Here is a 13,028-nt window from a genome sequence, read left to right as displayed (position 1 = left end):
TAAAACAATTGAGCGTATTTTAGTAAACTTATCAGTTACGGTAAAGTACGACACAGTCAAACCAAACAGCAAAATGTTATTTAATAACAACAAACAATACAATCTATCCAAACATTGTATTCATAAAACGATACAATACAATACAATACAGTACAATACGATACATTATAAAAGGACGGGGAACAATGATCCAAACAGAGTGTTAACCTAGAATCAAAATCGACCAAAATCTACTGTCTACTCTAGCGAAGGAAGACCGATTCCAGTGAAAGACGTCCACTTCTGCTAATGTAAGGCCAAATCCGATGTTGGATGTCAGTATTTTCTCCCTGTTCGGTATTTGTATGGAATTTCGATGTTTCGCTGAAAAATAATGTTGCTACTTCGCCGGTTTTCTTTAACTGGTAATATTTCTCATACACCCATAATTTTTCTTATGTTCTTTGTCTGTTTTTTATGATAATTTTTGTTATTTCTAATTTATAATTGGGGGTTTTCTTGGTGGATTTTTATTTCACGTTAGAAACCATGAGATTTCCCGTGTTCGATGTTTGTTGTCGATTATCGATGCTGGTTATCTTGTTCGTTATTCTGGAAAATCGTTTCAATGCTCCTCCTTTTTTTCTTTGGTAATATTGCCGATAAACTCATAATTTTACTTCTTTTTGTTGTTTGCATTATACATTTTGTGATTTCTAGTTTTCATATTTGGGGGTTTTGCTGGTGAATTTTGATTTCGTGTTAGAAACCCTGATAAACCCATTGTGATTTCTGTTTGATGTTCGACGTCCGTTGTCTCGTTCGTTATTCTGAAAAAGCATTTCGACATTTTTTTGTTCTGTGGTAATATTGCTTAAAAATCACAACTTCATTTCAATGTTGTGAAAATATATCAGTGTCCCGTGATAGACTTTTTGGCATTTGTAATATAGTTTACAAAAACTTTAACCCCATTATTTTTGGCGAATGTAAAAAATTGAAAAGCTCCTTTTGGCCGTCTGGGAGGCCATTTCTTGGATCATATTGAAAATGCTTCTATTAAACCATACTTGTAGAAGCTTGACAGTTCTTTAATTATTTTAGCCATTGTATTTATGTTTCAAATTGGACGTGACAAAACTAACTCTTAGCTAGCTTTGTTTTTTACTCCTTCTCTGTTCACAACATGTACATGTTTGAAATTAGACAAACTTGCTAGATTTTGGTTGATCTAATATACATATTTATTCTTATAAAAAAATTATCCTAGTGTATAAAATACTTCATATGTTAAAATAGAGAATATTGAAAAGCTTGCCCAATAGTGATTTAATGTTAGTATAGACCAATTTGATGTTAACTTATAGTTGCATGTAAAAGAAGGATTTAGGCCTACCACAGTATGACTTTAAATAACTATAAGCAAGCTTTTGCTTTCAAATGTGAAGTGACGAACAATTATATGTACTATTTTGCTTTCAGAATGTTGAGCTGTTAGTACAACCTTTAAAGTTGCACCCAGCACAGACAAAGACGGTGTTAGACAAATTTGCAGCAGTCAGAATATTTCAGGTATTAAAAGAACTTACCCCGTCAGTACAGTTGAGTTAGAACCATATTTTACTTCAATGAATAAGAATGTTTTCTTTTTAATGCTTAGACAAGTTCATAGTTTACTTCGGTGAAGAAGTATGTATCCTTTTCAACACTGAGACAAGTTCCGTCTTAATCGACATTCAGTTATAAAGAGAAAATAGTAATTTATAGGAATAATATCTGGTTGAAATATTCGGAAAAACTTTTGCAGTTCATAGCTGTAATAGTTTCACTTTTTCCTCTAGTTTTTCCTTGTCTTGCAATCTGAAACCATTACTTGGAAACCATCATATATGCATCTTTTTCAACTTACCATGAGGCCATAGTTAACTCTGAAACTATCATATGCAGCGCATTGCCATAGTTTACTCTGAAACTATTCTATGCATATCCTTAACTTATCATATGAAGCTGCACTTTATTTGGTATTCTACTGTTGTCATTTATATAACACCTAATAAAGCTATTTTTATTTGTATTCTTTGTCAGATTTGATAGATATGAGTCAAGAAAGACCTTCAAAGCCCAAAAGAAAGACAAGCACGACATACACAAAACCTGATATAATGACATCTTTGGCAAACCAAATAAGGACTTCGTTTAGCCAAAAATATATTGTTCCCGCTAGACAATCAAACAAAGAGCGGCCGAATATTACTGTAGAGAATCTGCCAGGAGCAGTAGCCCATGCACAAACTAGATCAACCACTTCTACAAAATATGTTGTTCCTGCTAGACAATCAAACAAGGAGCATCTGAATATCATCGAAGAGAATCTGCTATTGCCACAATATTCAAAAGTAGCAGCCCATGTACAAAGAAGATCAACCACTCCTACAACACAAGTAATAGAGGAACAAGTTTAGTTGGATTCTACAACTCCTATTGGAGATGAACAATGTGAAGAACAAGATAAGAAACTATAGACTTTATCTAAAAATATTTACATCCTATTTCAGTCATAAAAATGTACCAACAATAGTGATTTGGTGATTTTGTTTGGTTCGAGTAGTTGAAGGCCCTTCTAATAAAACAAGAAAAAGAGGAAAAACAAAGATGAAAAGTGTACATGGACGACATGAGCATAAATTGATTTTACTTAACAACTTAAATCAACCCGTCGGTCCTAGTGACGCAGTTGTTACAGAGTTTGGAAGCTTCCTCGGCACATTGGCAAGGAATGCGACTCTATGTCCTCTTGATATTTTGGATTGGAGGAAGATGGACACAAAAGAGGATATATGGGAATATACCAAGGTCTGAGCTTCTTACGTTTTAATTTTTGGTTGAAAATCTTTCATTTTTCTACACTAACAGATTTGACATCAATTGTAGGATAAATATGATATTCCTGAAGCTGGAAAAAAATATACTTTGGAATCAGTGCAAGCTGTCTGGAGAAAGCACAAGAGTAGATTGAAAAAAGATCATTTTGATTCCTATCACAATGATGAAACTCGATTGCAAAATATCCCTGAAGGTTTTCCATCTTCTCAGTTTAAGGAACTCCTTAGGTATTGGAACTCAGAGAAACTCCAGGTATGTGTACTTCTTTCTACTTCTACTTCTTCGTCTTCTTCTTCTGGAACTTCTTCTTAAAGTTCTTTTTCTTCTTCTTAAAGTTCCTGGAGATGTTTCCTCCTCCTTTCTCTGTGTAACTGCTGCTGGTTTTTTTGCGCCCAAACGTCATCTTTGTTCTGGTTTCCATTGAAGTAGATTCATTGGAATAGGTTGTGACATCTGGTAATTCTATGTTAGCGAAATTGATGGTTAGGAGCTGTTTTCTAAGTGTTTCCCACTGATGATATGTATCTATTAAGTTATTGTTTTCTAGGGGTGAATTGGGGTGCAAAAGGCACTATTCATTACTAACTAGTAAAGGGATGCAAGATGAACTGGGGTGCAAAAGGCACAAATTTGACATCTTTTGTTGAAACATTGTAAAATTCTTGTTGTATGCTTGATTAGTGATATAATAATGTCAATAGCTCTTATAGCCTCTTCTATATTTTTCGTCTGAGCTTTTGTTTTACGTGTAAAAAGCTTGAAATAACATTGCTCTATTTATCAACAACTCTGCAAGAACTTTAAATTATGTATGCTTGGTAAAAGATACAGCAATGGGTGTTTCATTTCAATCCCTTTGGTTCTGAATTAGAGTTTGATGTGAATTACAGTTTTAGATGTTGAAATAAGAAGTGACAATATTGAGAATGAGAAATTGCTCAAAAATATTGAAGAATTAAAGAGAACTATGTCTTCACTTATGTTGACCAGAATGCAAGAAATACTAATAGCTTCTGCTTTACTTTCGACCTTTCCGTTTAATGCCATCTTTGGCCCACTTTTTTCACATCCTTAGTAGATGTCTTCTGAAGCCATTAATGTTTTTTCATCTGCTGGACCAATGATTGTTGTTCATGTTACTTGTATGTTGATTAGTTAATTCTGAAAATCATAAATTTCAGTTCGAACCTTTCATAGTAGTTAAATAATCACAGAAATAATGCCTTGACTCAATGCTACTAGAATTTTAAACTGTTACTTTAGAGTCTTGAAATTCAAGCAGTTGCATGAATCTGCTGGGCAGTAGCAAACTGTTTAACTAGCAAATCTGCTGGCTATAAGCCTAACTTTTGAACTTTCCAAGGCTCTTCTGGGAAGTTGCAAGTTGTTTCTAACAGCTAATTCCTGTCCTCTTTTGGCTACTGCATGAATCTGCTTAGTGATTTTGTAAGTTGTTTGATGTTTGTTTCTTCTAGCAGAAAATGTCCCAAATAATATTGAGAACCGGAAAAAGTTGAAGAATCCTCACACTGCTGGAAAAAGAAGTTTTGCTTTAGTTCGCTCAAAGTTGGTGCGTAGCTAGCAAATTATGGCAAAAAATTTCTCAATTTTTGCTCTTGTTTAATACATGGTAGATCACCAGGAATGCTAACTCACTTTCATGTGACTAGGAAAACGACAAGGAAAATTGGGATCCTTTATCAGCAAAGGAACTCTTTGTAGCTACAAGAAAAAAGGAAAGATGGGCGATCATACAAGTGCTCGGATGAAGATACAAACTAGTAAAATTGTGCGAATTATATTTAGCTGATGTTATATCGAGATCAATTATTTATTTTTATTAGTTTACTTTTTATTTACTTGTTATATTTGTTTGAATATTCTTTGAAGGTTGAAATGGAGGAAACTAAAGCACAACAAAATAAAAATGGCAATGAGTCCTTAGATAAATTTGCATCTGTCACGGGGCCTGAACATTCGAGATGTCAGAGATTGTATGGACGAGGGAACCAAGAACTTCTTTGAGAGGGAAAGTAGGATGTTTTGAATCCTCTTCAAATGCTACAAATTTTTTACAAAAATGGAGGAGAAGATACAAAGAATGGAGGAAAAAATTGAGGAACAAAATGCAACTATCCGTCAAGAAGTTGTTGCAGATGTCCTTGCACGACTTCAGTGTTCAGGAATTGATATTGATGCTAATATTATTCTAGTGGCATTGGGTGATAATTCTCCCGGAGAAGCTTCTTCTACGCAACAAACAACTTTGCAACCAATCCGTCGTCCATCTACTAATTGCAACAAAGAAGGTCAACTCATTCCAGGTATTAATATTGCTTATTTAAAATAAAAAAAGTACTGATTGTTGCTCATGAATTTATGGAAATCTGAATGAAAGGGTAGAAAAAGCTCTTGATTCTTCTTGTCCACTTGTTTGAAGCTCGAATGAGCTCGAGGGGACAGTATCGACGGATCATATCCCACATGAATATGAAACTAGCAATGCTAGCCCCTAAACCACCCCAACTCTGCAGCAATCCCATTGTGCTGATCATCACTAATGATCGATGTTTCCCCTTCTCTCCCAAGGCAATTGGTGATAACTTCTCTTAAACTCAGTTCACTTATATAATAGGCAATAAGATGCAGAGAGAAGCCTACTCTTTTACTTAATAGAAGCAAATTCTGCTTCTCTTCAAGGCAATTGGTTGGCAACTTCTATTATTCTGTTCACAATATATATAACATATTTTGAGTGCAAAGCAAGAAAAAGAGTAGGTAAAGCATTTGAATAGATAGTGTATGACTTTAGAAAATAAAAGGCATGATGTTTTATTTGTCCTTTACCCCTCATATGTTTGAGAGTACGTGGATTTACCTCTACATGTTTCGGCATATGGTTCATATAGTAGTTGTTCTAATTTTCTATGGTTTCTGCATTGCTTTAGAAATTGAGAAGTGACAAACATTCATATTAGTTTTTGCAGGTGTCGATGCCCCCCTTTTCTCGCAAAATCGGGTTTATGACATTTGGGCGGACAACTCTTTTCCTTTTGGGAATTGGGTTTGCAATTTAGAAAAGTCTCCACCTAATGATTAAGTGCATTAGAACACTAAGAAGAAATTTAACTTAAAAAGAAGAACCAGAGAATGTAAGGGCTTGAAATTATCTCGAGGGGAAGGTGTTAGGCACCCCCCAAGATCCACTAGTGTGGTTCCCGGCCATGCTACAATTGTGACTTTAAATATAACAACAAGTAAACAAGCAAACAAGATAGCTTTCTCATAACGATTGCAAACAACTGAAGTATAAAAGTTAAAAGCATGCTGAAATTTAGAAGTAGGCGACTTCATAATTATTTAAAAGAAAAGGATATACAAGTACAGGAGAAAGGGGGTCAAATAATTTATGCAAGTAATCAAACAAAGAAGTGAAAGAGGCGGAGGTTTGGGGAAGAAAACAGTGCTGAAAACCAGACAATTAAAAGAGCTTGTGCACAATAGGTGCAAGTAATTGAAGTAAAGCAGAAGTTGAAGAACTGAAAATTAAACGATTTTAAAATTCTGGAAAAAAAAGGAAGTAAGCAAATAAAAAGGGAAGGGGTCCTAGGTTTATAAATAACATGGATCTCCCCACACAACACCTGTGAGCACGTGATTTTTGCCCTATATGAATTGCTCCCATAATTTCAAACAAAATAATTTCTTCTCATGGTTATTTTTAATTTTGTTGCGTTTTGTGGCATTTTCTGTTAATTGTTTGCATTTGTGTGTGCATCTTAATTCATATAAAAATACAAAAATATAAGCATTGCATTTAGGGCTTAAGTTTACATATGTGGAATCAATTAGTAATTAGGAGTCTTACAAAAATACAAAATCACAAAAATAGTTTATCTTGGCATTGTTTAACTAGTAGCTTTGAATTTGGCTAATTTTCATTTAATTTGATATTCGATTAGTTTGTGATAGTTGTTAGGGTTAATTAACCTGACTTGGTAGTTTCAATTTAGTTTTTAGAATTAACTTGGGGTTTAGTTTAATTTTGAAATAAAAGAATTAAAAGAAAAAAAAATTGAAAAGGAAAAGGAAATAAAAACAAAAGAGAAGGAATTTGGGTCTGTTGGGCCATTTTGCTTAAATTACCTCAGCCCAGTATACATGGCTTACCCGTTCCAGTCCATACCCATTCCAAAACCCGGTCCAATTCCCCGTTACACCCAAACGACACCGTTTTGACCAAAATCAATCTGGACCGTCGAGGATCTTTGATCCTACGGTCTCGAACTAGGGGTATCATTAATATTTATATGTCCAAACGTTCCCCCTACCCCCCAGTCATCTCTCTAAACTCTTCAAAGACCCCGCCGAGCTCCGCCTTCAAACGCCGACCACCAAACACCCCCAAACTCGCGCCAAAGCTCCCTCTCCCCTTCCTCATCATGAATCCACCACCAGCTCCCTTCAAATCCCACCGGAATCCCTCAAAACTCCGAAACCCTAGCCGCCGCCCTGTTTTCTCCGGTGGCGGCGCCACCACCAACCACCACCAAACTAACAACAAAGAATCCCCAGGCCCTCCTTATCCCAAATCTACCATCCTCCTCCCTCAAATCCTTCCAAAGCTTCTCGAACACCCAATCAGAGAATTGTGCCCTAGTTTCAAATTCAAATTCAACGGGGGGCTTTGTAAGATTCTAGGCTGTAATGGCCTTTACTTGCACGTTTTCATAGAAAACGCGCGATTAAAGGTTATTCCTGTCAAGAAATCGAAGATTATTTCAAGTTCATGCAAGTCTGTCCAGAGCCTTAGGTATTTTCCGTTGTTAAATCTTGCTTTTCATTGTTTATTTTTCTTATTTTTGTTTGTTCATCTGCTTCGTCTTTCTGTTTCTAAATTTCTTTTTTTTCATGTTTGTTCTTTTGAATGCATGATTAGAAGCTCTTTTCTTTAATTGGTAAATAATTCCCGTTCAACTAGGTTAGTTTAGTTTCATAGGTCATTAATTGGACTTCTGAGAATATTTGAAGTTGTTTCTGTTTCCCGTCTAGTGTGAATTGGCTCATGATTGGTTCTGTTGGTTTGGGCCTCTTGTCTGTTACTTGAATTAGAGCCTTGGTCAATCTTGATCCATAAGGTAGGGTCAAGGGTAAATAAGAGGAATTAGAGGTAATTTTGGAAATTGTGGGTAGGGAATCTTTTGGTAACTGATTCAGAAATCTCTAGTAAGGGTTTTAACGAGAATTTCATACAATTTGGTGGTTTAACTTGGTAGCAAAGTCAAAAAAATTAAGAGGATACCCTAGGGCAAAAGTAAAAATTAAAAGAGGTATAAGGTGTAAAAATGAGAATCTGAGGGCTTCCCTATTTGGTTTTGCCTATAAAGGCACTCTTTCTTGCCTTAGAAGGCAGATTTGGAAGCACTGAAAAAACCTTTACAGATTTCAGGTGGCTAAATATTGAAATTACTGTTTCACTGGGTTTAAACTTGAACTTTGAGGTCTCTTTGAATTTCTGGAGCAAATTCTTTGATTAAAAATGGTTTGAGGTTGATTTTTTTTGGAATTTCGGGGCTAAGCTATTTGAAATCACTGTTTCATCGGTTTCTTACCTTGAGAATTCAATCTCCTGCACCTGGGATCGATCTGTTGCTGTTACTGCTGCATTCCTCACCTTTTCCTTTGTTTTTGTCGAGGTATTTCCTTGGCTCATGGTTGAGATTTGATTATGGGGCATGTAAAGATTTGAAGTTTTGTTAAATGAAGACCTTATTTGAAGCTGAATTTCTCTTCTCTTTTTACTGCTTTATGTTCTGTAATTAAAGCTCAAGTTATAAATGTTAGTTAGGGCCTGCCATTCCTTCTGAAATCTAGTGTGTGAGAATGACCTGGTGTTGTATTTTTTTTCAATCTGTGTCCGTAGTTGAACAATGGACTTTAACTGTTTGAGTTTATGTTTGGTGCTGCATCAGGGTTCTAGCCTTTATGAATGTCTGGCTGAGAATCACTCAGATTTGGTCTTGAAAGTCATAGTCGAAGCTCTAGGGTGATATATTTTATATTTTAGCTGTAATTGGTTGATACTTTCATATAATTTGTGTTTAGTTAGCTGAAAAATGGAAATGCTAGTTGTTACGGCATGAAGTTCTGTTCATACGAGCCTGTTTAGGATTCAGGACCGCAAATATTATTCCAACATGATTTGGGATAATTTGGATGGTTGTTGATTACTTTAGCTAGTTAATTCTATATATGTGACATCTAGTTGTTGAATGCATCCGTTTCATTAATCGAAAGGTCATGAATGGTATTGGGATTTAAGTAACAAGGTGATAGTGAATGAACCATTACTGGATTATGTCTTCATTATGAATATGATTTGGCGTTATAATGATGTTTAAAGATAATCAAATTCCATTTTTTTTGTTTTTTTTTATTTCCTGAAATCTTTTGAAGCCCAAACGTGACTGTTTTAATTTGAATCAGACCTGGGCCTGAATCTGTTGGCCCAATGTCAAACATTTTTCTCTTCTCATTTAGGCCTGATCGCGGGCCTAATACCAATTGTTTCTTATTAAGCTGGTTGAAAACTCCTTTTATTGGGCTAATTTGAAGCCCAAACATGCTGAAGATTGGAATTTTTATTAAGATCACGGGTTTAAATTTATAACTTGGGTTTTGGGCCTCCTAGTTAAGTAGCATGCTTGAATTAAGAGGTTTGCCTTTTGTTCAAGTGTGGACTTGAACTTGAGACCCAAACTCCTTGTTTGTTTTAAATAATAGCAACTGATAAAATTGATTAATTAGGGCCCTTTTACAGACAATACTTTAATAGAAAATTGTAGTTTCTTTTAGGTTGGCCTTTAAAATAAATTGAGGTGCGCCGTGCCAAATGAAATGACAAATTGCGTGGCCCTCTTCGAATGTTTATATTAAAATACTTAGAATTCGGGGCGTGCTATTTAGCGAATTTTCATAGCCTCCCCCAAAGTTAATAACACGTTAGTCGCTTTAGGCGCGTCCTTTAATAACTGTACCTTCCTAAACTCGGGTGTGCATTTCATGCGACCCAAATCCAAATCCCAAAACGTTGAATGAAAATTTGTTGAGGATACGGGTGCATTTCATGTGATGTGATCCAAAAACACTTTTCACACGACGTTCACTTTCTTAAAAAATTTCAATTAAAAGCGGTTAAACAATTTTAAAATTGCACTATAGGATGACCTGTATTAAAATCAGACTTTAGCCAGATATAGCAGTTGAGCGACCGTGCTAGAACCACGGAACTCGGGAGTGCCTAACCCCTTCTCCCGGGTTAACAGAATTCCTTACCCGGATTTCTGGTTCACGACTGTTAAACAGAGTCAACCTTTTCCTCGATTCGGGATTTAAACTGGTGACTTGGGACACCATAAATCTCCCAAGTGGTGACTCTGAATCTCCTAATAAACAATCCCGTTTCGATTGTCCTTTAATTGGAAAAAACTCCTTTTACTATACCCTCTTCCGGGTGTGACAGCTCTGGCGACTCTGCTGGGGAGCAAGAACCCAGAATTTCGGTTCAGGGTTCAAGAATTCGAGCTCAGTTAAATTGTTATATTTGGCTATATTTAATTTTGCTACATGTTCTATGCCTTTTGTGCTAAATGTTTTATCGCTTTAATATTTGTTGAATTGTATATAAACTGTCGCGAATCCCTTCCTCTCTCTGAGTCTTCTACATCATGGAGAAGGGTGCACTTCGTGTAGCTTCTCTTCTGTTTAGAGTCTTTTCCCATTTAGAACGATGTTTGGATAAGTTGCAAAGCCGGCGGAGCTTCTGTATCCCCGGTACGCTGCCTCCCCCTCGGCCCGAGTTGTCCGCTCGGGTAAGCCAGGTCTAGACCAATAAACCTAGGGTTTAAACCTAGCAGAACAAAACCTCATGCCAGATCCCTAGTAGGACGCTTGTTTGCATCATGTGCATTTGACTTAGGGGACTCAACACAGGGGTTGGGTCCGTCTAGGACAGGTGAACTGAAACAATGGACCATCCTGATGCATCTTACATGCTACTTGCGCATTCATTTGCTCGGCTTTGCATGTTGACCGACTTGTCTAAATGAGTGAATTATGAAAATAAGCAGTATTGGGACTAAGTGAGGGTAACCGCTAGTTTTGAAAAACCAGTGTCCAAGTAGTGTCGAAATGCTGCCGGATTTTTGAAAAAAAGGAAAGAAAAGAAGGAAAGTAGCTTTCTTTAGTTTGTTTTGTTTACCAATGGAAAAGAAAAACGAAAAAAGAGGGTTTTATTTTCAAATTAGTTTGTTTATTTGTCACTGAACAAGAAAACATAAAAATGAATTTTGCTTTCAGAAATAGTGTATTTGCAAACAAAAACAAAAGAGTCCTATTTTCAAAAATAGTTAGGTTTATTTGCCCGAACTACGCCGGTTTGATTTTCATCGGATGTGAGATACGTAGGCAACCCTCATCGGGTCCAACCTCCCTTTTGCAAAAATAGCCAAAAAATATCAAATTTTAATTTTTGTCATAAATAAGTCGGGTGATGCCATTCTTGTCTAAAATAAGCCGAATGTCCCTAAAAGGACGCCGGAAGGCCGTTTTTGCAAGAACAACCATCTTGAGTCATTTTTTACATGGTTTGCGGGCACAGCCTTAAAATCTTCCTCCCAAAAGTGCTGAAAGGCCATATTTGCAAATCCAAGGCCTGTTTTCTAAATAAAGAATTTTTGCACAAATAGCCATTTTTTCAAAATAAGTCATTACAGTCCCCTAATAAATGTGCAGGATGGATTCAAGTAACATCGAAACCTTCTCAGTCCTGAGCGAGATCCCTTTGAAACTCCATATGTGGTGGCATGATTTGGGAAAGGGAAGCAGAGATACCGTGGTCAAAAGTTTGGGTGGTCTCGTCGATTTGCTGAACATCAAACCAAGAAAAGATATTATTGAGGCATTGATACCATTCTGGGATCCGACCCGTAATGTATTCCGGTTTTCAGATTTTGAACTCACACCTACATTAGAAGAGATTGCCGGATACGCCGGTCTCAACGGGAACCTCCGAGGTAGATACCCATTGCCCCACGACCGGTAACCCTTCATAGGTTCTTGGATTTGTTGAACAACAGCCGGGATATTCAAGACCCGTATCTGGTGGAGGGGTGTTGTACATTGCATTTCTTATATCACCGGTATGGTAACCCCAAAGGTTTCGAGGAACCCAACACAGGATTGACACATGCTGGAAATAAAGACAAATGGGAAGCCCGACGGGGATTAGCCTTCATGGTAGCCTTTTTGGGAGTGGTAATTTGTCCAAGAAAAGACGGTCACATAGACCTTGGCCTGGTAGGGATGCTAGATGTTTCCATGAAAAAACCTACAAGCACAGTGGTTCCCCTGATTGCAGCAGAAATGTATCGAGCTTTGACCAAATGTCGGGAAGGGGAGAAATTCTTTCAAGGTTGCAATTTGCTCTTACAATTGTGGATACAGGAACACCTCTATCACCGCACGGACTATATGAACTACGGTTTAACTGGAGTAAGTTGTATTGCAGAATTCGAGACCCGGGTAACAGGTATTGAATTCCCCGAGGGTACTGAGGCCTGGTCATCATGCTTAAGATCCTTGACCGCAGATAAAGTTGAATGGGCTTATGATAGCTTCTTGCTAATGAAGTTGTATACACATCAGCAGAGGTCTCTTATATTCTTTTGATGGGAATTCGAAGCATACAGCCTTATGCTCCTTACCGAGTTTTGCGACAATTTGGAAGATTCCAGACAGTGCACAACGATGAAGACCTGAGTGAGCAAGTCATCGAGTTAGGCCCGAAAGCTGCATTCCCTGAAGGCAGAATTCGAAAGATTTGGAATGAGTGCAGGTACCTTGAACCCAAGACTATAGTACAGGACCGAGCCAGAGGTGAGGTAGATCCCAAATACTTGGTCTGGTTTGGTAAGAGATTCCAAATCCCTGAGAGACCCGCCAAAAGGCCACATGTACAACAATTCACTAACGAGGCCCAGGTGCAATGGGATTGGTTAGCCAAGGAAAATGAGTACATGGCCCGAATAGGAGCATTGGAAAAACAGGTTCAGGAGCTCCGGTTTGAAAACACCTTGCAAGCCGCAGCTGAATGAAGGTGATAGAAG

At 37.1% G+C, this 13,028-nt stretch overlaps 1 long non-coding RNA gene across 1 annotated transcript; it reads left to right on the top strand.

Annotated features, from left to right (window-relative positions):
• The first annotated feature begins 212 nt into the window (after positions 1-212).
• On the top strand, positions 213-4,944 carry LOC109219925. The gene is made up of 7 exons (XR_002067009.1): positions 213-404; positions 1,462-1,551; positions 2,065-2,832; positions 2,911-3,114; positions 4,341-4,432; positions 4,533-4,651; positions 4,753-4,944. It is a non-coding gene; the product is annotated as an uncharacterized LOC109219925 (long non-coding RNA).
• The last annotated feature ends 8,084 nt before the right edge of the window (positions 4,945-13,028 follow it).

This window comes from Nicotiana attenuata, unplaced genomic scaffold (genome assembly GCF_001879085.1).
Source record: "Nicotiana attenuata strain UT unplaced genomic scaffold, NIATTr2, whole genome shotgun sequence".
In the NCBI taxonomy this organism is placed as follows: domain Eukaryota; kingdom Viridiplantae; phylum Streptophyta; class Magnoliopsida; order Solanales; family Solanaceae; genus Nicotiana; species Nicotiana attenuata.
The sequence above is the reverse complement of the archived record's forward strand: the minus strand, read 5'-3'. Positions and strand labels throughout refer to the sequence as shown.